Below are 24,844 nucleotides of genomic sequence, written 5' to 3'. Positions count from 1 at the left end.
CCATTAGAATACCTTATATTTAAACATTTAATCCAATTCCATTTTAATACATTATACCTTCATCTTATTTTCCTAAAAGTACAACTTTATGTTTATTAAAAGTAAACGTTATATTGTCCTACTGTACTGCACAGTAGCTATTACATTTAATCAGTATAAATTCTGATAGTTATCTTATTACTATTTTCTCAACTCCGTTTGTGCACCGCTTTCTTTGCCTTTCGTCTGTTTCCTGTGCCCTGTTGGTGTGCATTGTTTTTTTCTCTTTCTTTCCCCTTGTTTCTCTTTACTTATATTTTAACTTCTTCTCCATATTACTTTTCTACTTCTTTTTTTAAAATATGCAGAATATCTCTCCTCCTCCTTTCTTTCTGTCTGCTCCTGGTGAACCCACAATCCCTTGGCCAAAATGGAAAAAAGTTTTTTTAACCTATTTAAAGGTTTGTGGTAGCAGTTTATCAATTGAAAGGAAAACATCGCTTCTTCAACATTGTTTAGGTGCGGAAGGACAAGAAATATTAGACACCTTACCTGCTGTGTCAAATTTAGATGGAGCTGTTGGAGATGCTCCTTTAAATGACTTTGAAGAAACTCTTCTTCGCCTTGACACACATTTCTTGCCTAAAGTATCAATTCTTCTACAAAGATTCTATTTTGGGAAGTGCAAACAGATGGATGAAGAATCAATAGAAGATTATGTAACGAAACTCCGTAAACTTGCTGCTCTTTGCAATTTTGGAGCTAATATAGAAGAACGCATTCAGGACCAATTTATGTTAGAATGCAAATGTGATAAAATTAGAGAAGCTCTATGGTCCAAGAGTGATCCATCTCTCGATGAAGTATTGAAAGTTGCAAAACAAATTGAACATTCTCAATCCTGCATTGAAACTTTAAAGAATTCTAAAGCTACTCCTTCCTTAAACAAAATTGATTCTAAACCTAAGAGCTCTTTCAACGTAAAGAACAAATCTAAAACAATTTGTTTCAGATGTGGTTCACCTTCTCATCTAGCAAACTGTAAAGAGTGTCCAGCTATTCATATTGTCTGCAATAGATGCAAAAAGAAGGGCCACTTTGCTAAATACTGCAGGTCTGCAAATAAAAGTAGTGTAAAAATTAATGAAGTAACCGATGACAACGAAGATCAAACTTTTATTCTACAAATAGTCAATGACGTTAATTGCATTTCCACAGTCCATTGTGAGTACCCAAAAGATCTTGTACTGATAAATTGAATCTCTATCACCATGATGATGGACTCTAGTGCGAAACTGTCTCTGGTGTTGGTTAAAGATGATATGGCATTTTTTAAAGGTAAAGTCAACCTACTGTCACCAGATGTATTACCTTTTTCATACGGTGGCAAACCTATAGAATTGAAAGGATATTTTAATGCTAGCATTAATTTCAAAGGGAATGAGATTAGTAAAAAGATATACGTTCCTGTCGTTGGAGATACTATTTTGAGTTTGCCCCATTAGAAGGAATTGGGAATCATTTTGAACCCTAATGCTATACCGCAAGTTCTTATGCAAGAGGTTTCTGATTTAGAACATCAATTATGGAATTAATTCCCAGACGTATTTAATTCCAAGGTGGGGTGCATAAAAGACTACAAACATCAGATTGTTTTGTAAAAAGATGCCCAACCTATGGCTTCCAAGGTGAGAAACATTCCTATACGTTTAAAAGGGAAGGTGAAGCAGGAACTTCAAAGACTCAAGGACAGTGGAATTATACAAGAGGTGGAAGCGGCGCAATGGATAGCTCCCATAGTTGTAGCAACTAAACATTCTGGTGATATTAGACTATGTGTTGACCTCCGTCATCTGAACAAACAAGTTGCTGAAGACAGATTTCCTCTACCGAACATCAACGAGATGATAAGCTCATTAGGTGACCCAAAGATCTTTTCCACTCTCGACTTAACTTCGGCGTATTATCAAGTAAAACTGACTGAGGATTCCAAACTCCTCACTTCATTCATTACCCCATTTGCCATCTTTAAATTAAATCGCATGCCTTTTGGTTTGTGTTCAGCGGCAGCTGTGTTTCAAAGACTAATGCAAGATATTTTAGAGGGGTTAGAGGGAGTGTGTTTCTTCCAAGATGATGTGCTTGTCTTCACTAACACTCATGAAGAACATATTAAGAAATTGAGAGATGTACTTTCATAGTTCAGATCTAAAGGTGTTACACTGAAAAAAGAAAAGTGTAAATTTGTTCGGTCTGAAATAACATATTTAGGACATGTTATTTCAAGTGATGGTGTTAAGCCGAAAAATGATTTAGTACACACCATTATAGAATTGTCCACACCAACATGCAAGAAAGATATTCAGGTGTTCTTGGGCATGGCAGAATTCTATGCCAGGTACATTCCCAATTTTGCTAAAAGGTCGAGCTCCATTAGGTCTTTACTCAGAAAGGGCATTGAGTTTGGTTGGTCTACAAATTGTGAGTTGGAATTTCAAGATCTTAAGAAAGCGCTTGCTTCAGCGCAATCACTTAGTAGTTTCCAACCTGGTCTTCCATGTCTTCTTATCACTGATGCTTCAGATAAAGGTTTAGGTTGCGTGTGGAAACAACTAAAGAATGGGACTGAGACTACTATTGCCTTTGCATCTCGCACTCTACGTGGTGCTGAATTCAATTATTATACTATGGAGAAAGAGGCAATAGCAATTTATTGGGCAATTAAGAAATTCAGACAATTTCTTTGGGGCATACATTTCGAGGTACGATCCGATCATAAACCCCTGCAAGAGATCTTTGGAAAGAAAGGTCTGGATAATGTATCTTCTCGCATCTGCAAGTGGGTAGTTGGGCTCCAAAATTACCGGTTTCCGGTGAAATATGTTCCAGGGTGTGATAATAAAGCAGCAGATTGTTTGTCTAGGTTAGCTTCTGATAGTGTGTTTGATGATTATGATTGCTCATCGTGGTGGACGGATGAGAAAGTACAAGTTTGTGCTATTACTGATGGGTGTGTTTCAGAACGTGAGTGGCGTGAAGAATTAAGTAAAGATCAAGATCTCGCTAAAGTGATAAATTTGCTAGAGTCAGGAAAATTGAAGAATGACCGTGATGTTTCTATTTCTCCTTACAAGAAGGTGTGGGATGAGTTGTGGTTACATGAAGGGTTGTTGCTAAGAGGTAACAAACTCGTACGTCCGTCTTCTCTGCGTGAACATCTTCTTGATCTCTCACATTCAGGTCATCTTGGTATAAGCAAGACTAAAGAAAGAATGAGGGGGTCATATTGGTGGCCTCGTATGGACATTGCTTTGGAAAGGAGAGTCAGAGATTGCATTGAATGCTGCTTAGCGGACAAGGCGCTTAAGGTGAGGACTCAGCCATTGATACTTAAAGAAATTCCCAGTGAAGTATGGGAAGAGGTTGCTATTGACATTATGGGGCCCATTTCGTCAGGGTAATGTTCTAAGTATGTTATAGTGCTAATGGAAATGCTTTCTCGCTGGCCAGAAGTGTTGATAGTTTCTGAGGTAACTTTGAGGGTGGTTGTAGACTTTCTTTCCAAAGTTTTCAGCAGAGAGAGAAACCCTGGAACGATTTTGTCTGACAATGGAGTTCAATTCACCTCCAGATATATGCGTGATTTCCTTTCCTTTCCTCTAGGGGTATAGTGCACAAAAGATGTGTACTTTATCATCCAGAAACCAATGGTATGGTAGAATGCTTCAATAGAACATTGAAAGAAACCATACAATTTGCTAAGGTTAATGGGGTTCATTGGGTGAGTCTAGTGGAGGCAAAGGTTGAAGGGTACAGGTTCACTCCACATTCTAGCACGAATCAGACTCCTTTTGTGTTGTTTAGGAAGCGTGTGCCACATACCAAGATCAATCCTCCTTGGCTTAAAAAACATCTTTCTTTTAATGTAGATGAAGAAACTATCAAAAGAAATGCTAAGGAAAAAGATAGATATCACCAACGAAAAAGGAAAGAAATCTATGATGTTCGTAAATTTGTGAAAGAGTGTTCTGTACGTGCAGGTGATAGAGTTAAAGTTAAATTGCCTGGTAGGCACAGATCCAGCTCTTCTCAATTCAGTCCGATACATGAAGTTGTTAAAGTGTTTAATGGAGCTGTCAAACTTGATGATGGATGTGTCTGGAATTTGAATAGAATTGTTGTCATATAAATTGTGGGGAGGGGGGTGGTGTAGTATTGTATTTAGTGTTAAACAATATTGTAGGTAGTATTTTGATTTGTTATTTTATGTTGGGCCGTATCCTATGTTCTTTGGGGTGTTTGTACTATGTAGTGTTTAATTGTTGTGTATGGTATCTTCCAACTCTACCTGTGGCATTTAGATTCTTCCTCAGCTGTGACAGCATTCCGTGCTGGACAGTTGGAAGTGCTGGATGCTTGGGTGAGGTTGGAGTTCCTTTTTTCCACTTGAGAAGTTTACTTGGAATAAAATTCTGAAGACCACTTTGTTTCCGTGGATCTATTCCCATCTGTAACTGCTTTACTATACTGTTCCTCTGATTAAAGGAGATCCTGGTTCCCCCCTAGCCTGGATCTGCCAGTTATAAAGAAGTACCTTTTCTGTTGTCTCAAGGCATTGGCAGTACAGACCGTGCCTACATTCTGCTGGTGGGATGCAAATCCATCAGCAGTGCAGGTCTTGCCTGCATTCTGCTACTGGGATGTGCTATATGATGTGCACAGCAAGGCCACAGAGTACGAAAAGCGATGATCTGTCCCAGCCTTGCCAACTGTTACGCATGTGGTGTTTACAGTTCTCCAGAGCTTACATATTAGTTTCTTCCTTTGACCAAAACACAAAATCCACCACTGAAAACACCCCTGTTCCTAATTCACGCTACAAGACTCATGGTCAATGTGGTTTTCCTTGGGTATACTTGGTTCTTCTTTGCGGACTGCAGTAGTCTTTTTGTTAGAGCTGCATGGCTTCTTCTCATTTAGTTCTACAAACACAGTTCAACAGGTCAAAAATTCCCCAGTAACCTCAATTCAGTGATAGACAGCTGACCTCACAGTACGGGGCAAAGAGTGTCACCCTCCCAGAGTGGTGCAGGACCAAGCATACAAGCTGTTGATTTTACAGTGTCCTTTGATGTGTGTGAGAAAGTGGGTTATTAGTTGGGTTGGATAGTAGCAGAATTAATTTAAGAAAAGAAAACGTGTAACGCATTTAGAAGTACCAAAACTGTTAAAAAGTCGAAAACACAATATATAATGCCACTCCAACTTATAAAAATGGAGAATGTTTTAATGAACAAAATGACAAAAATACAACATGGGGACCTAGAGATATGATTTATTTTTTTAAAAGCACAAAGCACTAACCACGGGCAACTAGTCATGCTAGACCAGAAGAAGGGTAGGGTTTAAATCCCACCACAATGGAGCTCTGATTGGATACTAAGCCCAGGTAGTTGAGAAGAATTGTTGGGATAGTAGCCTAAATCTGAAATATGGTTTGAAGACGGTGGGATGCTGAAAAGCAGGGTAATGGTGTATTTTTCATTGAAGGTGTGAGAGCACCAAGTGGGAGAATTCGGTGTTCGTGCCCATGAAGGGCTCAATGTTGATCTGCTTTGGGCTGGCATTGCTGTTGGTGAAGCCCTCTGCGTTTGGACTTTAAAACTTTTCTGGAAGTAAGATTTATTTCAGTGGGACAAACCAGCAATTTGGATCGGACAGGCAATTTTACATTGACAGCTTTGGCTCGATGAAGGTCCTGGTCTTCCAGCTGTTCCTCAGAGGAAAACTTTCTAGGTCCCAGGTCTTGCAGTTTGAGCAGGAGAACTACACTAATATGTGCCACGGTTCCTAGGACCTCATGAACAGCACTTGGGAGTCTGGACTCATTCCAAAAGAAGCCACCCTCAGGGTCCAAGGCAGGGCCAGTTGAAACTGGCCTTCTGGGCTCATCAGGAAAGTGTGCTTCTTGCAGCTTTTGTGACCCTGTAGTTTAACAGGTCAGCCAGAAGACCCTTGGAGTCCACTTCTTAGTCCAGGGTACAAGTGGGAACACCTCTCTCCCTTTGTCTGAACCCTAGGAGCCACTTTATACCTAATCAAGGAGCCATTTAGTTCCTGGGTCACATTTGGCCCAGGCAGGCAAATTACAACTTTATAAAAGTATCATTTTCAAATTAGTAATATAAAACTTGACCATTAAGTTGTAATTTTAAATTACTATTAAAATTAGTACTTGAATCATTTTCCTAGCCACTCCTAAAGTTAAGCATTATAAGCTCTTATAACATAACCCACTGCTTTCGTATGAGAGCCAGCCTTGCCACAGTGAAAAACGACTTTGGAGATTTTTTTACTGCCAGGAAATGTTACTCATAAAATATAAATGCCCTATGTTTTAAATACATTGCACACTGCATAAAGGCTGGCTGTTCAGGTTCATTAGTCACTGGTATTTCATTTTTATTACTGACTGGTCATTCATGCTATTAATTAACTGTCCTATGGTGTCATTACAGACTGACATTTGATGTTCATTGTTGTCCTGGCCATTCATGCTCACAACTGACTGGCTTTTGACGCTCAGTACAGACTGGTCTTTTATGTTCATTATCGACTGACCTTCGATGCCCATACAAACTGGATTTTCATGTTCATTACTACCCAGCCTTTCATGCTCATAACTGGCTGGCCTTTGATGTCAATATGAAGCAGCACTTGAGGTTCATTACGTACTGACGTTCATGTTCAAATGGACTGGCCTTCGATGTTTATTATAGATCGGCGTTTGATTCTCATTACAGATCGGGCGTCCGACGGTCATTTAAAGTGGCCCTTTTGTGTAATGTTTGCATTGACATAATAGTGGTAATTGTGTATGAGTGTGTGTGTGTGTGTATATATATATATATATATATATATATATATATATATATATATATATATATATATATATTTACGTTGCTTCCCTATGAGAAGACAAGTGCATGTATCCAAACAAGCAAAGCACAGGCCCTCGTGCATAAGAAATCAAACATGGTTGGGGTGCTGCTTCTTTTTATGGATAGCTGTGCAGAACATGGTTGTGATGCTGCTTGTTGTTAATGAAAGTAGGTGCAGAACATGGTTGTGATGTTGCTTTTTATGATAAAGTGTGTAGAACACGGCTTAGGTGTGGCTAGGTTTGATGACGAGGCAGCACAACATGGTTGAGTTGGTGTGTTATCATGGGGAAGCAGGTGCTTTGCAGCTCAGGGACAATGCTTACTTTACCCAGTGCATGGCTCACACTTCTAAAAGCTGGTGTATCGCTACTCCTCTTGCTGAATGCACAGCACTTTGATGAATGTGCATGTCAAGTGTACAATCAGTCTACACTGTGAGTATTCTTCCCATGTTTCACAACTGCCATGCTCCTCCCTGTTCTAAATATCCTGTGACAAAGTCAATAGCTATGGATCTTGCATATGAAAAAGGTGTTCATATGCTTGAAGATACACAGAACTAGTAGATCTTTATTTATGCGTACTTAGGGAACCCTGCAGCCATCTGTTGTGTAACTATTGTTTGTGTTGAACAAGCTTGCACTACTCCTGGCATGCTCCATCTATGTTGTATGTTGCTGAAGCCTGGTAAACATTGCACTACTCCTGGCATGCTCCATCTATGTTGTATGTTGCTGAAGCCTGGTGAACATTGCACTACTCCTGGCATGCTCCATCTATGTTGTATGTTGCTGAAGCCTGGTAAACACTGTTCCACTATACAAAAGCCAAAGAGATTGGCCTGGTCATAGGGGTAGGATGTGTGGTCCAGGGGTGGTAGTGTGGAGTACCATGGTGCAAAAGGGTGGCTCCGGGTGCATAGGATGCAAGCTTCCCTCACTGACAGGAAGGAAAGTTCAGAGGCAGCTGTGCCTGAGTCCTGTTGACACAAGGAATAGATAACACATTGACAGCAGTAGTGCAAACTACTCACACACACAGAACAGGTTTATGGGAGCCTCTTCGCACACTCATAGCTTTCCCAGGAGGTGAAAGATCTGCCACGGAATGATTGAATGTATGAATGAATGAATGAATAGTTTTGTTGCGTGATTAATTACAACCATCCAAATTTCTTCTAGTTATAAACGGTAGTAACAGTAAGAACAAAAATTCAAATTATGCAGCTCTGCCACGGTGCAGTCATAGAAGTCAGCACAGTGAGCTTTAAGACAAAACTAACTTAACATAATACACGCATTTCCACACGGGCATAAATACCCAAGTATACACTTTTTTTAAAGGGAGTGTCTGCGGGGGATTCTGTCCCTAATTCACATAAGGACATGTTAATTCTGAAAACCTCTTAAGTAGACTTGTCAGAAGGAGGAGATACAGGCCATACAGTGGTGATTTATGTGTCACCCTTGTATCTGTTATCTCACCTTAGAATGACTTCTCTGGGATTAAATCAACCCAAGTATACATTTATTTCCTTGTGACTTCATTCGGGTCCCCTTGTGCAAATTTATTCTATACCTGCGGATACCTGACATTTGGAGACAACTCTTATTGGAACCCAAGGAAACTCCGCCCTGATTAGAGACATACCCAGGGGCTTTCTTATTCAATATTCGCCAGAACTACAAGATTGTGGCATTTCTTTTGCCCAAATACGAAGAACCATTGTGGTGATCAGAAGGCAAAACACAATTTGCCATTCTTATCAATATCCTGCGGGAAGAACAGGCGCCTCAGACTGCGCCTTCTGAGTGAGCACAACACTGCGTCTCCTCAGGCGTGCTGCGTGGAGGCACGCGCCACAGGTCCTATTGACATGTTATCTTAAACCAACACCACTAGGGTTTAAAAGAGTTAGGACTCGAGCCTGTAACTGACTTTAGTGTGTAGCTCTACACCTCTGGGGCCTACTGAGTGGACACACTCTCTTCCCACCATAGCTAATGCTGATTATCCGAGTTTCGAAGTATTTGACCAGCCACCACCATTCGTAACAGAAGATGCTCGGACAGCTACAGGAGAACTAGGTTTGTAAATCTCAGAAGTACCCGGATGGCAAAACAAGTAACCATTCAGCACAGCTATTTATCCATCTACTTGGAATGGAGGATTTATTTGTCTTTTTCCCAGTTAAAATTGGATTATGGTAAAGGTCTTATTGAAAATGAACGGGTTGACCCTTGTCAGTACATTGACAAAGAACGCTACATATGAAGTACAGCATTTTCGATCCTGGTAGAGTAAATGAGTGTTGATGCCAACTGCCAATATAATGTGACTTTCACCTCTTCAATAATAAAGCCAGTTTACTCTGCATCATGGAGGGCTGATGCTCCGTGTTGGGGGCACAAAACGGAAGAAATCCATGATGTTTCTCCAAATACCACTGACAAAAAGAATGCCACCGCTGACACCCATGCAATATGGGAGTTGGACGGATGAAAATGTGGGCCAAGTCTACAAATAGAAGTTAGTGTAGAAAATGAAAGCAAAAGGGCTGAGAAACACTCCTAGTTGTTGCTATTCAGGCCTGGCCCAAAAACGTCACTGGTGACAAAGAAAATAATTTCTAGAAGGTGCACAAGCGAACAGATGCTGCTTAAAGGTAATCCAATCCAGTATCTGGATAAGCCGAAAGAAAAGGGACAACCCCCATGAGCTCCCAGAATGCAGCTAGTCACAGCTCGTGAACGCTGCACTTCTCACGATCCCTACAGGAGGCTGGGAAAGAAAGAGGAAGAGACAGGAAGGGGGCCCAGATGTCTCTCAAAATCCACTCAAACTCAGGACGCGCAAAGTACTAGAACTGAAGGCCACAGAAGCATGACCAGAATGCTTCCAATTCTACAATGAAGGTGACAATGAAACAGTGTCTAGTCCCAAAAAAATCCAAAATCTCTATGACAGCAAAACATTCCGAAATTAATAGTCTTGGTCTCCTATGTTTTTCTGTTTCTTTGTACACTAAATGCTTACTGTTTGGAAATCAAGCCCATTTCGAATTCATTTGCACCTAGGTATTTTAACTCCAGCCCTTAAAGTACCCCCACCAAGACACTCTTCTTTGTGGATGCTTACATGTTTTTTACGTGCATGCGCTCTAGCTACAGCTGGTTTTCATGTTGAAGTTGAGGAAGTATTTAAGAATATTTACTACAGTACTTTAAAATGGTCACAGCAATTAAGAGATTTTTCTAGAACGTAGCAAAGATGATAGTCACCTCTTCTGATATCCAAGACCCCTAGTGGTCTAAGGAAACTCCTTGCGTGCTTCGAGCATTTCTGCTCATCACAGGGACTCGAAATCAACGCCTCGAAAACAAAACTAATGACCCTTAATCCCCACAGATCTTTTAAAGGGAAGTTTACTCTGGAGGGCTCCTCACTTGAGAAGGTGGGCATTTTCAGCTACCTGGGCATAACATTCACTGACAACATGTCCTGGAAGCCACACATAGGAAAACAAGCCCTAAAACTAAGACAAACAACAGGGGCTCTACTAAAAAATGTCCACCTCTCACACACAAAACCAATTCGCCCGGCATTACAGTTATACGAAGCACAGGCCGTTTCCTCAGCGCTTTATGGGGCTGAACTTTGGGGCTATACCAAAACCCAAGACTTAACCACCGCTGAAAACAACTTCCTAAGAAACCTTGTGTCCCTTCCGCTAAGCACCCCACTGTTCCCTCTTTTCAAGGATCTCGGCATCAAACGCATTGGTCACAAAGCCCGCCTGCGACCCCTGCTGTACTGGCGGCGTCTCTGGACCACTCCGGAGCTCGACATCTTCACTGAAGCTCTACAGGTCATCCTAAAAGCCGACCATCTTCACAGAATCCCCTGGCTACGATGCATCAAGGATCAACTGTACTCACTCTGGCTCGATGATCTCTGGAACTCAACAGCCACGTCAGTCTTTCCCTCGAAAAGCAAACTAAAGGAACTATACTGGCAAATGGCCAACCACGAAGACACGAAGGCTGCACTGCACACTACACTATCTTGTGACTTTGCCAACCTAAAAGAGTCATGCAAGTACGAAGCTTTCTGGGACCTAATCACGGCCCCAAGGGAAAGGAAACTGTACTTCCAGCTCTGCATTGGAACACTCCCATTAAGACTTTTCACCAGTAGCTGGTCACACAATGAATCAACCGCATGCCCAGCCTGCAAAGCCCCCGTCGAGAATCTCCCTCACCTCTTTTTTGCTTGCCCCGCGTACACCGCCCCCCGTAGGAAATGGCTGGCCCCGGCATGCAGACTACTGGGAGTCCGCTGCTCTGCGCTAGCCCTGCGAATCCTCAGATCAGACACCAGGCCAACGCTAGTGATCGCCATCGCCAAATTCCTCGGAGCTAGTTGGCTTGTCAGAGGGAAAACTCTTATGGATAAAGACTCTAAATAAGACTGTCCCAACATCCTGCGCAGCGCATTTTATTTTATTCCATTTTTATTCCACTTTTATTTCACTTTTTCCATTTTTCTCTTATCTTTTACTCCCTTTTTATCATTATATTTACCTGTAATTTTGATTATGTGTATTTATTTGTATTTATTACTGCTCGCGCTTTTTTGGCTCTTGTAGCCGCAATAAAGCTCTTTTGAATTGAATTGAATTGATAGTCACCTATTTATTTACTTATTTCTAAAGAGGGAAATCTATATTCTAAATTATGATTTCTTAATCGCACCATACATGGTATCTGAAAAAATGTTAAACACAGAGTGAGGAAAACATTACTTTCCTGTAACCGAAGTTCTCCAGCATTGGCATCTTTCATTGATTCACATGATTGAATAATTCCCTGTGGTCAGACTGGGAACCATCTGCAACACTGTTAATGAAGCAGGGTACCCTTTACGCTTGGTAATATTGACGTGGAGTATGTCCATCCCATCAACATCTTTGTAAATTATCCAAATTACAGCCAGAGACCATCACTCTCAACTGCTCCGCTGCTGGAGCCCCAAAGCTGCCAGATTTCTTACCTCATAAAGTGTTTTTATGATATCCTGCAAAGCGTCATGTGAATCTATAAAATATACTAATGATGGAGAACTGGAGCTAGAGATAAGCAAATGTATTCTTTCACCAGACTTAGGTCTTTCATAGATTCATGTGCTTGAATAAAGATATAAAGTGGTTGGAGGACATGAGGCTTACCTTATCACAATAGGTTTCAGAGCACTGCCCATTCCACAACCACATCTTTGTTGGTATCTACATCAATGCAGTAATGCGTAGCGAATGGATGTGTGGTCCTCCATGTTGATGCTTTGCAAATGTCTTTCAAAGAAAGCAAAAAGTGCTGCCGTTGCTGTCACAGCCCTCACCAGTGGCCCTGATTGTCAATGTATATGACGTTTTGACTCAAGAGTCTGCTTGGTGATTGAATTTTCTTTGTTTACCGAACCAAAGGCAATAAACAACTAATCCGATTTTTGGGATTCTTTTGTACTGCTCAAATAGAATTTAAGACGTCTCATTATATTCAATGAATGCAGCAACCATTTTGCTTCTGTGGTTGGATTTGGAAAGACAATTCTCTGTCTCAAATAAAATGAAGAAGAAACTTAGGGATTTAACTTTGGCTTGGTTGTCAAAGTTACTTTATCCTTCGCAAAATGTAAGAAACATTTTTTATAGGATAGTGCTTGTAACTCCCTGACTCTCCTGACTGAAGTGATAGCTAGAAGAAAAGCTGTTTTCCACAAAATATGCTGAACTGGCAACTTAGGAATGCGCTCAAGAGGCGATTGTATCAAAGCCACGAGTATTCTAGTCAATTCCCACTTTATCAGCAGCTTTGAAGTTTACAGGAATATTCCGAATAGACCTTTCATAAATGTCTATTATTCTCTCTGAGAATAATGTAATTTCCTTCAGGATGTTAGACCCAACAACTTTTTGGTTGTTTTCTTCCCACACACATTTTCCCTTCTCCCCTCCTGTTTGCTGAAATGTATTTTATTGGCTTTAGGACTCTGAGCAGTTTACCACTGCTGACCAGAGCTGAGCTGCTTGCACTCACTCCTTAAAACATGGTAGAATTGATCTACACCTAACTGCCACATTAATTTTTACTACAATCACTACTACTTGTACCCAAAATGCTATTAGTGGGCCTGCAGCACCTATTGTGCCACCCACTTTAGTAGCTGCAGCCCTTTAAAACATGTCTCAGGCCTGCCACTGCAGGATATATGCAGTTTTAAACTGCCAATTCAACCTGGCAAAATACACCTAAATGTACTTTAAAGTTTTAAATGCCCTGGTGGTGCATAATTCCCAAATTATTTGTTTACTCTTGTGAGGCCTGGCTCTCCCATAGGATAAATTTGGGTTACCTTATTACAAACTAATAAGTGCTACCTTTTGTTTGGGAACCTGTTTAAATGTCATGTTTGATCTCAAAAGAAATGTAATTTACAATCCTCTTTAATGGTAAAATTGGACATTTAGTGACAATCACACTTTTAGAAAGTTGGCATTTTCTTCTCCTAACCATTTAGCGTGTGAAGCCTGTGTCTTGGGTCACATGCATGTGAAAAGAGTGGTAGTAGGCCTTTGTTTACACTTCCTAGATATGAGAGACAAAGGGGAATTAGGTGCTGGCAGGCTGGTAGTGGTAGAGCTATTCCCCGCCACACTTGCATTTCAAGCAGGCTGCGTCCAGCACCCTGACAAAGAACTTGACACCACCCTTTTGTCACCCTAAACCTCTTGGAGCATGGGTGGAACGAAATTCCAAAAACAGACGTGGGGGGAAGTCTAGACATTTCTCTCACTTATAGGCTGGTACCAGGTATAAATATTGGACCCTCGGACCAACTCTTCAGTACACTCCTGGGCCTGCAAAGCACACTCACAAGGACTGACTTGTATTTCAGTGTACTGTCCTGCTGCTTGAAGCCTGTCTTGTAACCTCAGAGGACTGCCCTGCTGCTTCTTGAGGCATTCCTTGCTGCTTGAGCAAAAGGAGTGACTGCAAGGGCTAGTTGTCTGGCATCCTGTTCTGAGGTACAGGGACACAGCAAGCTCCAACCACCTTCATCCATCTTGAACCATGCACTTTAACCCTGCCTAAAGTGCCTAAGTAATGCCCACCCAGTCCTGGACCATCATAAGTGGTGCTAAAGGTGACCAAACATCCAATACCTGAACCTGGGACTTAGAAAAATTTGAACTAAAAAGTGGCCTGAGAACCGACAGGGGACCAGGACCTACCTGCTCGCTTATCTGTCCAGGGTGCATGACCAGTCAGCCTGATTTTGCTATAGCAACTGCTACATTTTTATCTGCAGCAGCAAATCCTACTGAGCAGCTCGTCTCGGAAGTAGAATATGGCCTCGTGGAGCCCTTGTTGGCTAAAGCCAGAAGCTTCATCCTGCTGAAGATTTTCGACTTCCACAAACGTAGAAATCTCCTTGGCAACTTCGTCCAGTAGTTCTCCGATGACAATTCCTCCTTCTCAGAGACTGCAGGCTGACTTGCACCGCTGAACTTTACCTTCTCAGGAACTTTGTCTTCAAATTTCTTATACATCTGAAGGTAAGAAGAGACTGGGCCCTCTCCACCTCATTTAGCAGAGCTGCACTCCATCACAGTCTGACATAACTTTTGACTTTGTCCTTGGTCATGCACAACTAGATGCCTGCAGTTGGCGCTTTGATCTTTTAGGTGCCCTGATTTTAATAAAAACTATAAGAATTTATAACTGGTTCTCTTGATTGGATATAATTCATTTTGGTGTCAAATTATTTATTACATTTTACTCTATGTTTCTAAATTGGTGTGTGTTGGATCAGGCCAATTCTGCAGGGTCATCCCTAAACATTTTGCCTTTTACCTCCACTTTTTGCTGCATTCATTTTTGTTGGCACTGGGATTCTGTGCACTTTACCACTGCAAACCAGTGTTAAAGTGCTTGTGCGCTTTCTCCAAAACATAGTAACACTGGAATATACCCAATTCGCATATTTAATTTATTTATAAGTACCTAGCAAAGTGCACTACATGTGCCCAGGGCCTGTAAATGAAATGCTACTAGTGGGCTTGCAACACTGATTGTGCCATCCACTTACGTAGCCCTTTATACATTTCTCAGGCCTGCCATTGCTCAGGCTGTGTCTGCAGTTTTAAACTGCTATTTCAACCATGCAAAATAAACCTTTTACCAAGCCCAGACCTCTATTTTAATACATATAAGTCACCCCTAGGGTAGGCCTTGGATAGCAAAGAGGGCAGATTGCAATGTATTTAAAGAGTAGAACATGTACTTTTTAGTTTTACATGTTGTTTCGCATGTCCTGGTGTCGGTTTACATGTCCTGGTGGTGAAAACCCTTACATTCGTTTTCCATGTCCTGGTGGTTTTCACCACTGCAGGAATACCACTTCAAGTTTAGTGTCTCTGGAATTATGTTTTAAAAACTTAACATATGGTGAAGTAGGGTTTTTAATTGCTTTTTCTTGCCTTAGCCATTTAGTGCCTGCAGTCTGTGTCTGGTCACATGACTGGGTGTAGTTGGCAGACTTTTTTCAACTAAAAAGTGGACTCTCCCCATATCATCTGACCTCAAATACCTCTTCACTGGCCAGGAGCTTGCATCCACTGAAATCATAAAATCATTCCACTCTGAATCCTTACCAGGAGTTGCAGGATTGGTATCAAATGAAGGTGTTTTAGCACCATCGGAGTCATCTGTGATATCAAGAGGTCCAGTACCGTTTGCATGTTCATTTTCTCAACTAGATACCTCTCCATCAGTGCCACGATTTACTACTGTGAGAGAGGGACATCCTTTAGATGATTTAGTCTTTTCCGGTATTTGTCGCTGAGGCTCCAGAACTGGCTTTGAAGCCACAAGACTAGGTAGCAAGGGTGGAGGCTGTAGAGTGGGCACTCCTTTGGACTGAAAGCCCATGTTGGAAGGTAACAGAAGTCTATGATAAATATCTTTCTTTGTCTCTTGCAGGCTATTTAACATTTGTAATGGTACTTACACCATTGGTGGAGGGGTTAGAGGGTGCAGAGTGGAAGAAGGTTTGGAGACCAATGCTATTTTCTGACTTCACGATTTAACAAGTTAGGTGAATGCAGCTGATGCACTTCACGAGTAGAGGATTATATTCTTTGTATTCCTCTTCTGAATCCACATATTGAATATACAGGTCTACAGGTCTAATAGCTTTTCACACACTTTCTTGATCACCGTCATCACTGAAGAAAGTCTCCATCTCATTTAAATTGAATTTTTCCTGTGCACCCTCTCCCCCTTGGCAAGAAGAAAGGTGTTGTATTAATCTCTTTAATGGAAGCAAAGGTCCTGGTGCAACCAGGATAGACTGTAGCGGTATTACTGCAGGCCTAGGTAAAGCTGCTGAGTCTAAAGGCTCTAGATGCATAGCAGTAGTAAGAGATGCAACTGGAAGAGGCTCTGTGAAATTTCCTTCATCTGTCTTGTAAGTGACGGTGAGCATCATCAAAGGCAGTGCGAATGATTTATCAATGGAGGGCTCTTTGATCTGTCATCGTCAAGAGTTTTTTTTTTTTTTTCGGTCATTGACGTAGTGGCAAAATCTTAATTGATGGTGGCCTCATTGGCATATATGTCATCAAGAGATTTTACTCTGGTGTCTTCATTCCCTTAGTTGATGACAGAGTCATTATTGACAACAGCTTTGTCGATAATGCTGAATAAGTCATTACCAGCTGCCGTCAAGGAAGAGTACTTCTTCATAGGTATATGTGTTGTCTTTGAAGTGTCTAACAGACCTGCCTTCTTTTACTCGTGTCCACCTGCGTCTTCATCGAAGATGGGGAAATTCAAGAGTAGACCTCAGCCACCCTAGGCCTTTTCACAAGCTGTTCCTCACTGCATTTCGCCCTTCTCCAACTTGTGAGAATGTTTCTTTGGCATCTCATGTTCCTGTGCGTAGACAGCAGATAGCAGCAGACCCTCTACTGACCCTTAGAGGCAGGCTCAGAGGGGCCATGAAACCAGATGCAGCCATAGAGGCCTATCTCGCTGTGTTTACAATGTCCTTCCCATTTTCTCTTCCAAAGGGCTAAAGCTAACCTTGTTTCTCTGTCTTTTAAAGATTTAGCTGAAAAGGTTTTGCAGATATCACATTCCTTAGGGCTTTGGCTAGGATGAAGGCAATACAGGCATTTTGACCTTGGATCGTCCATGAAAATCTTCTTTTCGACAACCTTGGGTGCCCTGAAGAGTGATTTCCTCTGCTCCACATCAGCTATGATGAGACCAGATGTTTTATTTTTATTTTTTAAATAAAGAAAGTCTTCTGTTGGAAAGAGCTTCTTCAGAGCGCTCCTCATTATAACATGCAGTAGAAAATCTGGCAGATGGAGGCTTCTCACAGAGGAGAAGCTGTGGGTGATGGTCTCTGGTTGGCTGTAGTTTGGAACTTTTTCAATGATATTAATAATAATAAGTTGTAAACACTATGTGGAAATCAATGTTAATGATGGTAAAGTGTAGACTCCTGATTAACTCAAGAATGTAAATCTATGAAAGGTTCAATGCTGAAGAACTAAGAAAACATTGAGAAAAGTGTTAAAAAAAATATTTTAGCACAGTCATTTTACAATGCACATTATGATTACAGTATGGCTAAATAACAATATGTCCCATACATGTTTGATTACAAAGTAAGGTGACTGCTTTAGAAATATTACCTTAACAATATTATATACAATATCATAACTCAGTCTATGTCCCCCTCCTCTCCTGTAATTCAACCTTTTCTCACCCCGCCCTCCTTAACCTCTCTCTATCTCACACAGCTAATGCTCCCTGGGTGCTACCCTGCACACGTGCAAGAGCATCCCTCATCAATGCCAGATCACTATATGAGAACCTCAGTTGCATCCATGAGTGATTATTGGAATCTGTCCTCCCTCTTCCTCTGATTCAGCCATTTCTCACCCCTTACACCCCACCCCTTAAGCCCCTGCTGTGCATGGCCAATGCTCCCTTGCCTTCAATGCAATCTTTCAAGTGTTTCCTCGTCAATGCTGGATCACAAGCGAGGAACCTTTTGGCATCTATGTAAACTCACTAGTCTGGTTGATCATTTCCATATAGTAGATGATGCAAACCACCCTAAGACCCAACTGTGGTATATAATCAATTGTAAAGTCAATGTAGATTGTTCTCTTTGCTCTGCTCTCAGGCTGATGTCATAGTCTGACATCATGTAGAATATGGAATGTTAGAGAGGTTGAGAAGAGCAGAGCTGAGAGGAGAAGACTGTAGTTGGCTGTGGATGGGATGCTCCAATAAAGGACCAGATTTCACACCTGTTTGGATACATCTTTCTTCATTTCAACACTGGCGACGAGGATGGGATCCTCTGGAGCATCTTAACACTATTTAGTAGCCACTTCGTGCTGAATTGTGTCATATGGATATTTTTCTTTTTCTTCTGGCTATTTGTCATTTTTTTTTTTTTTGCAGGTAGTTGTACTTTTAACATTCTGCCCTGTGAAAATTTAAAAGTAATATTTTGCTTTACCTAATTTTGGCTAGAGAGCAGATATTGTTTTTCTCTCGTGCTGACTACGCATTTATGCGTTTATTTAAACGTGTGTATTTTCATTTTTGTGTTATCGGAACTATGCCATTATATTCTGAATTCCATTTGGCATTCAAGATCAGAGGAGCGTGAAAATTCATGTTATAATAAGTTTACTGGGCTGCATGTAGCGCGAGGAGAATGGCGTTTCTGCTGTGGCTCATTATTTCATTTCAACGCGCATCTCTTATCTTTACTAACATCTCACTGAAGGAACAAATATGTAATTTTTATTTGAGATACTTTACTCATTACTGGAATACTGGCTAGTTCAAAAGACAACTCACCGAGACATTCTCTACAGATTCTCTACCAGAAGTGTACCAAGCTTTTTGAGAAACAAGGGCTATTTCCTTTAGAGTTTTGACTAATTGCTACCAGTTACCAAATGAAGTTGATTTTTCTACAAGTTTTGCATATTTTATAGAAATTGCTTTAGGAAATTACTAATTGTTGCTAGTTATAAAACAAAATTGTCTTTTCTACAAGTTTTACATTTCTTCTATTATAGTTTTTTTTGCATATTTTTTTTTTTCTACATTTGGGGTTTTAGTGTTGGCAATATGCAAAGTGTTACACCTTTCTTTTTGACAACGCCTGGTGAACCTTTGATAAAATGGTCGAAATGGAAGAAGACTTTTTTGCACTATTCCAGGGTGTGTGGTTCTAATTTAACAAATGAGCGTAAAACTGCACTACTCATGCACTGCCTTGGGTGTGAGGGTCAAGAAATATTTGAGAGTCTCCCGGATCCGGGTGAGGAAGCTACAGATCTCAATGAATTTGAACTCTGTCTTAAAAAACTTGATTTACATTATCTACCCAAAGTGAGCACTATATTGGAACGCTATCATTTTGGGATGAGGGAACAGAGGCAGGGAGAGAGTATAGAAGAATATATCACAGCACTTAGAAAACTTGCGTCAACTTGTAAATTTGGCAGTACAATTGAAGAAAGATTAAGAGATCAGTTCATGTTGAGATGTATGAGTGACAAAATTAGGCAGGAATTATGGAGTAAAGATGACCCCACATTGCATGAGGTAATCATTTTGGCCAAAGGGGTTGAACATACACTGGCTTGTGTTGAGGAGTTGGAAAAACAAAGGAAAGTAGTGGAAGTGAACAAGATTGTAATGAAAGGAGAATCTACTAAGTGTGATATATCCCAGCGTGAAAAGGGGAATATTGATCAAGTTGGAGACAACAGGTATAAGAATGCCAGATGTTTTTGTTGTGGGAATTTGGGACACTATGCTACTTACAAAAAATGTCCTGCTGTGAATTCCACCTGTAGATCCTGCAATAAGAAGGGGCATTTTGCTAAGTGTTGTAAATCCGCAAAAAAACAAATACCTGTGAAAACTGTTGAGGACTGTATTTTGTCTGTTTCTCTGGCTACTGAAAAAAAAAAACATCCTAAGGATTTTGTATCTATTTTAGGAAAATCAACTGAGATGTTGTTTGACTCAGGGGCATGGTTGACCTTGATTTCTAATGAGTTCTTTGATAAAAATTTTAGTCACAAGGTTAATTTGAAAAGTCCTGATCTGGTTCCTGGGGGGTATGGTGGTCAGGTCATAGATTTGAGGGGATATTTTGAAGCAGAGATTATCTACAAGTCCAACACAATTTTTGGAAAAATTTATGTTCCAGTCAAAGGGGGTAGTATATTGAGTTGGCCTCATCAGGCTGGTTTGAAAGTCATTTTGGATCCTAATTCTCCTTCTCCAGTGATGGTCAAAGATGAATATCTAAAAGCTCTTCGTCAGGTATGTGAAATAAGTACAGGAAAGGAGGAGTCTTTCCAAGAATTTGTTGATGAATTTAAAGATGTGTTCAGTTCGAAGTTGGGTTGTTTGAAGAGTTATGTTCATCAAATAAAATTAAGGAAAGGATCAATTCCTGTTATAGCTAAGGTGCGACCTATTCCTATCTCGTTGAAGGATGATGTGGAAAAGGAAATTAAGAGACTGTGTGATGAAGGTATCATTGAACCTGTGGAGTCATCGGAGTGGATTTCGCCCATTGTAGTAGCAAGAAAACAATCTGGTGAGCTGAGGTTATGTGTGGATTTGAGGAATCTCAATAAATGTGTCATCAGTGATCAATTTCCATTACCCAACATCACCGAAATGGTCACTTTACTATCTGGGTCTAGATTTTATAAGAAATTTGATTTGACCTCAGCCTATCACCAAGTGGTGTTACATCCTGATTCACGTGATCTTACTACATTTATCACTCCTTTTGGCACATACAGATTTTTAAGAATGCCTTTCGGATTAGTCTCTGCAGCTGCGGTTTTCCAAAGGTTGATGTATAATCTGTTTGGTTCCATGGCGGGTGTCAAGTGTTTCCAGGATGACATTCTGGTATATGGAAGTACGATGATTGAGCATGATGAGAGGGTTAGGAACGTTCTTACCATCCTTAGAGATCATGGTCTCACACTCAAATTGAAAAAGTGTCATTTCAAGGAAACTGAGGTGGATTATTTGGGTCACAAGATTTCTGCAACAGGTCTGCATCCTAAGAAGGAGTTAGTGGATAATATCTTGCATCTCCGTGCACCTGCGAAAAAAGATGAGTTGATGTCCTTTTTAGGAATGGTTGAGTTTCATGCTAAGTTTCTACCGGATCTTGCTTCAAAAACTGTGTGCATGCGTCAGCTTCTAAAAAAAAATGTTGAATTTGCTTGGGATGATGCGTGTTCAGAGGAGTTTAAGAACATTAAGAGTATTTTGTCTTCTTTAGGGTGTTTAGAATCATTTGACCCCAAGAAGAAAAGTGTAATCATGACAGATGCGAGTGAAAAAGGTTTGGGAGCTGTATTGTTACAAGAGAATGAGGATTTGATTCGCAAACCCATAGTGTTTTGCTCCAGAACGTTACGTGGACCGGAGTTCAACTACTCAACTATTGAAAAAGAGGCTTTGTGTGTATATTGGGCAGTTAACAAACTTAGGAATTTTGTGTGGGGGAGAAAATTTGAAGTTTTTACTGACCACAAACCTTTAGTTGAGGTATTCATGAGGAAAGGGTTAGATTTTATTTCTGGAAGAGTGAGTAAATGGGTGATTAGTTTACAAGAGTATGATTACACTGTGCATTATGTTCCCGGTTCGTATAATAGAGTTGCAGATTGTCTTTCCAGATTGAGTTCTAATGCGGAAGAGAGTTCGACTGAGTATGGTTTAAGGGATGTTTCTGTGTGCAGTGTGACAGGTGGTATTGTAGAACAGAAAGAATGGGAGAAAGCGGTTGCAGAGGATGAGGTTTTGCAACGAGTGTGTGAAAAGATCAGAGGTGGTTGGACACATGATGTCAAAAAGGATGTAGAATTGTGTAGCTATTGGAAGGTAAAGGATGAACTATCTATTCAGGATGGTTTGTTGTTACGAGGTCTGAGACTAGTGGTTCCTGTAGTTTTGAGAGATAGAATTGTTAGTCTTAGGCATGCTGGTCATCAAGGTATGAGCAGAACAAAGGCTAGAATTCGTCTGGACTATTGGTGGCCGGGAATGGATTTGAGAGTGGAAAGGGTAGTGAGAGAATGTATTGAATGTTGCAATAGTGACAAAGTTTATAAAACAAGAGTACCTCCAATGTGTGTAAGAGACATGCCACTAAAACCATGGCAAGAAATTGCGGTGGACATTGTGGGTCCGTTACATGGTAGGGGTGGTGTCACTTATTTGTTAGTGCTTATTGATCATTTTTCTAGATGGGCTGAGATTGCTATATGTCACAGTACGGAAACCAAGAGAATAATTGAGTTTTTCAATGACATTTTTGGACGGGAGGGTTTTCCTGATACTCTTGTCACGGATAACGGACCGCAGTTTGTCTCAAGAGAAATGAGTGAGTTTCTTGAGAAGTCTGGTATAAGGCACAAAAGATGTTCTCTTTACCATCCTGAAGGTAATGGAATAATTGAAAGATTTAACAGGTGTGTGAAAGAATGTATACAACTAGAGAATGCTTCAAATAGAGACTGGAAGGAAGGTTTAAAAGGATTTCTATATGCTTATAGGATGACTCCTCATTCTACAACAGGAAAGGTTCCTTTCGAACTTTTCAGAGGTCGGAAGGCTAACACATCACTTGCACCTGCGTGGGTGCATTGGAGGAAGGAAGTAATGGATCAAAACATAATGGAAGAGAAGAATGTGCATGAGAGTGTAAATGTACAAAAAAGGAAATTGTATTATGACCACAAGAAGGGAGTGTGTGAGCTTGACATAAAGGTTGGAGATCAGGTATTGATCAAAAAACCGACATTGAGTAAAGGCAAGAGTAAATTCCAAGGACCTTTTGAAGTCATTAAACTGTTCAGAAATGCCGTGAAGATAAATGATGGTAGAATATGGAATCTTAATAGAATTGTAAAATTCATTGGTAATTGTTAAGGTTGGTGTTTTAATGCATTGTATTTGGTTATCTATTCTATTGTATTTTCTTTCAAACTTTGTATATAGTTGTCTGGAGCATTTTTATTTTAGGAGGGAGGTGTGTGGTATATAATCAATTATAAAGTCAATGTAGATTGTTCTCTTTGCTCTGCTCTCAGGCTGATGTCATAGTCTGACATCATGTAGAATATGGAATGTTAGAGAGGTTGAGAAGAGCAGAGCTGAGAGGAGAAGACTGTAGTTGGCTGTGGATGGGATGCTCCAATAAAGGACCAGATTTCACACCTGTTTGGATACATCTTTCTTCATTTCAACACCAACCCAACAAGAGAGCAGGAGGATTGGCAATATTCCTCCGAGACCACTTCCAGCATCACCACACCACACATTCTCAGCCACAAATACAGCTCACACAATCCAACACACACGGTCAGTCCACTGTGGTTCATCAGATGAGAGAACAGCCATATGAAACAATAACATTACAGGTTTGGTGCTACACAACTAAAAGATGGCGTCATATAAATAACCTAGTGCCGTATACATTAAATGAAACGCTGGTAACCCTCCTTGAGAATCGTCGTTCCTGACAACTCATTTGCAAACCCTATGTATTTATATCGTGCATTAAACAGATGTTACCCTATTTTGTTCCTGCATTTTATAGTGTTACTCTTTTCTCCCCACTGACACAGGGAGAAGTTATAGTAATAAAAAGGTTTTGAAGAGTAACCTCAACGTGATATAGCTAACCATCCAAGTGTACAAAAACTAGCATGAAAATATAAATACAAATACATTAAAAAGGTTTTAAGTGAAGAAACTCATCTAGTTTTCCATCTAAAAAGGGCTCCCATGGCGAAAAGCAAAAGTAATTCTCTTGTTTTATCACATGTTTTTAGGAACTGAGTTATTTATTGTTTTTCTATAGCGCTTGCGTAGCCAGAGAGATGCTTCAAAGCACTCTATGTATAAACTGGATTAAACAGAGTCTTATTTGTGTCTCCGCAGCCCAACTATTTGGATCTAACAAGGGTATGCCGATATGCCGGCAGATTACACATGATAATGTGCTGAGTACGGTAATGCAACAGGAGATACATTCTCGCTGGCTGTTTTTCCCGTAATCATTAAAGGATTACAGAATGGAGGCCCGCGCGTCTTCAATCAGACAGAAGATGAATTAAATCGAGAACTGAAGTGCTCTTGTATAAATATATAATTGTGCCCACATGATGGTGCTAGATACTTTATATATAGCATTTTCTGTGCTCAGTATTTTTTCCTCTGTTTATAAAGTCTACATTAAAAGTTGTTCGGGATGACGATCTCGAGTTCCCGTGTTGGTCCTGAGCCTGTGTCCAAGGAGGATTCGGAAAAAGTTACCGCCTAGGTCTTTATTTGGCTGTGGATCCGAAAAGTACGGAGTCAAACAGAAATCCGCCCTCAAACAGGGCTCGGCCTCCTTTCTGCCGTATATACGAATAAACATATGATTTCTTTGACTGTTGTGGTGACTCTCTCAAGCAAACATCTAGCGTTTGGTACTGCTGACTTATCCATAAAACATTTTTAGGGTCGAGCACACAAGCGCTCCATCCCTGTTGTAATCTCTCTTTGGCATTGTAACCACACCCATGTCATGCCTGTCACTTTCATTGGTTGGTGGGCTTGCCTTTTAAAATCTACTTACTTTCATTAGTGAAAGGCATACATAGGTCATGCCTTTTCTGGTGTTTAGCCCTCCTCAAGCGCACAGGCCAACTACTGAAAACTTACGAGGCTTGATGTATTCAGCCTGGTTTCTGCACTACTTTATCTTTTTATTTTCTACGCAGCGCG

General features: G+C 40.6%; 1 protein-coding gene across 2 annotated transcripts in view; it reads right to left on the bottom strand.

Moving 5' to 3' along the window:
* Nucleotides 1-24,844, bottom strand: part of ANKRD42 (ankyrin repeat domain 42) — a 241,548-nt gene that overhangs the window by 7,023 nt on the left and 209,681 nt on the right. The window lies entirely within an intron of this gene.

The sequence above is a fragment of the Pleurodeles waltl genome, chromosome 8, assembly GCF_031143425.1.
Source record: "Pleurodeles waltl isolate 20211129_DDA chromosome 8, aPleWal1.hap1.20221129, whole genome shotgun sequence".
Lineage (NCBI taxonomy): Eukaryota > Metazoa > Chordata > Amphibia > Caudata > Salamandridae > Pleurodeles > Pleurodeles waltl.
The sequence above is the reverse complement of the archived record's forward strand: the minus strand, read 5'-3'. Positions and strand labels throughout refer to the sequence as shown.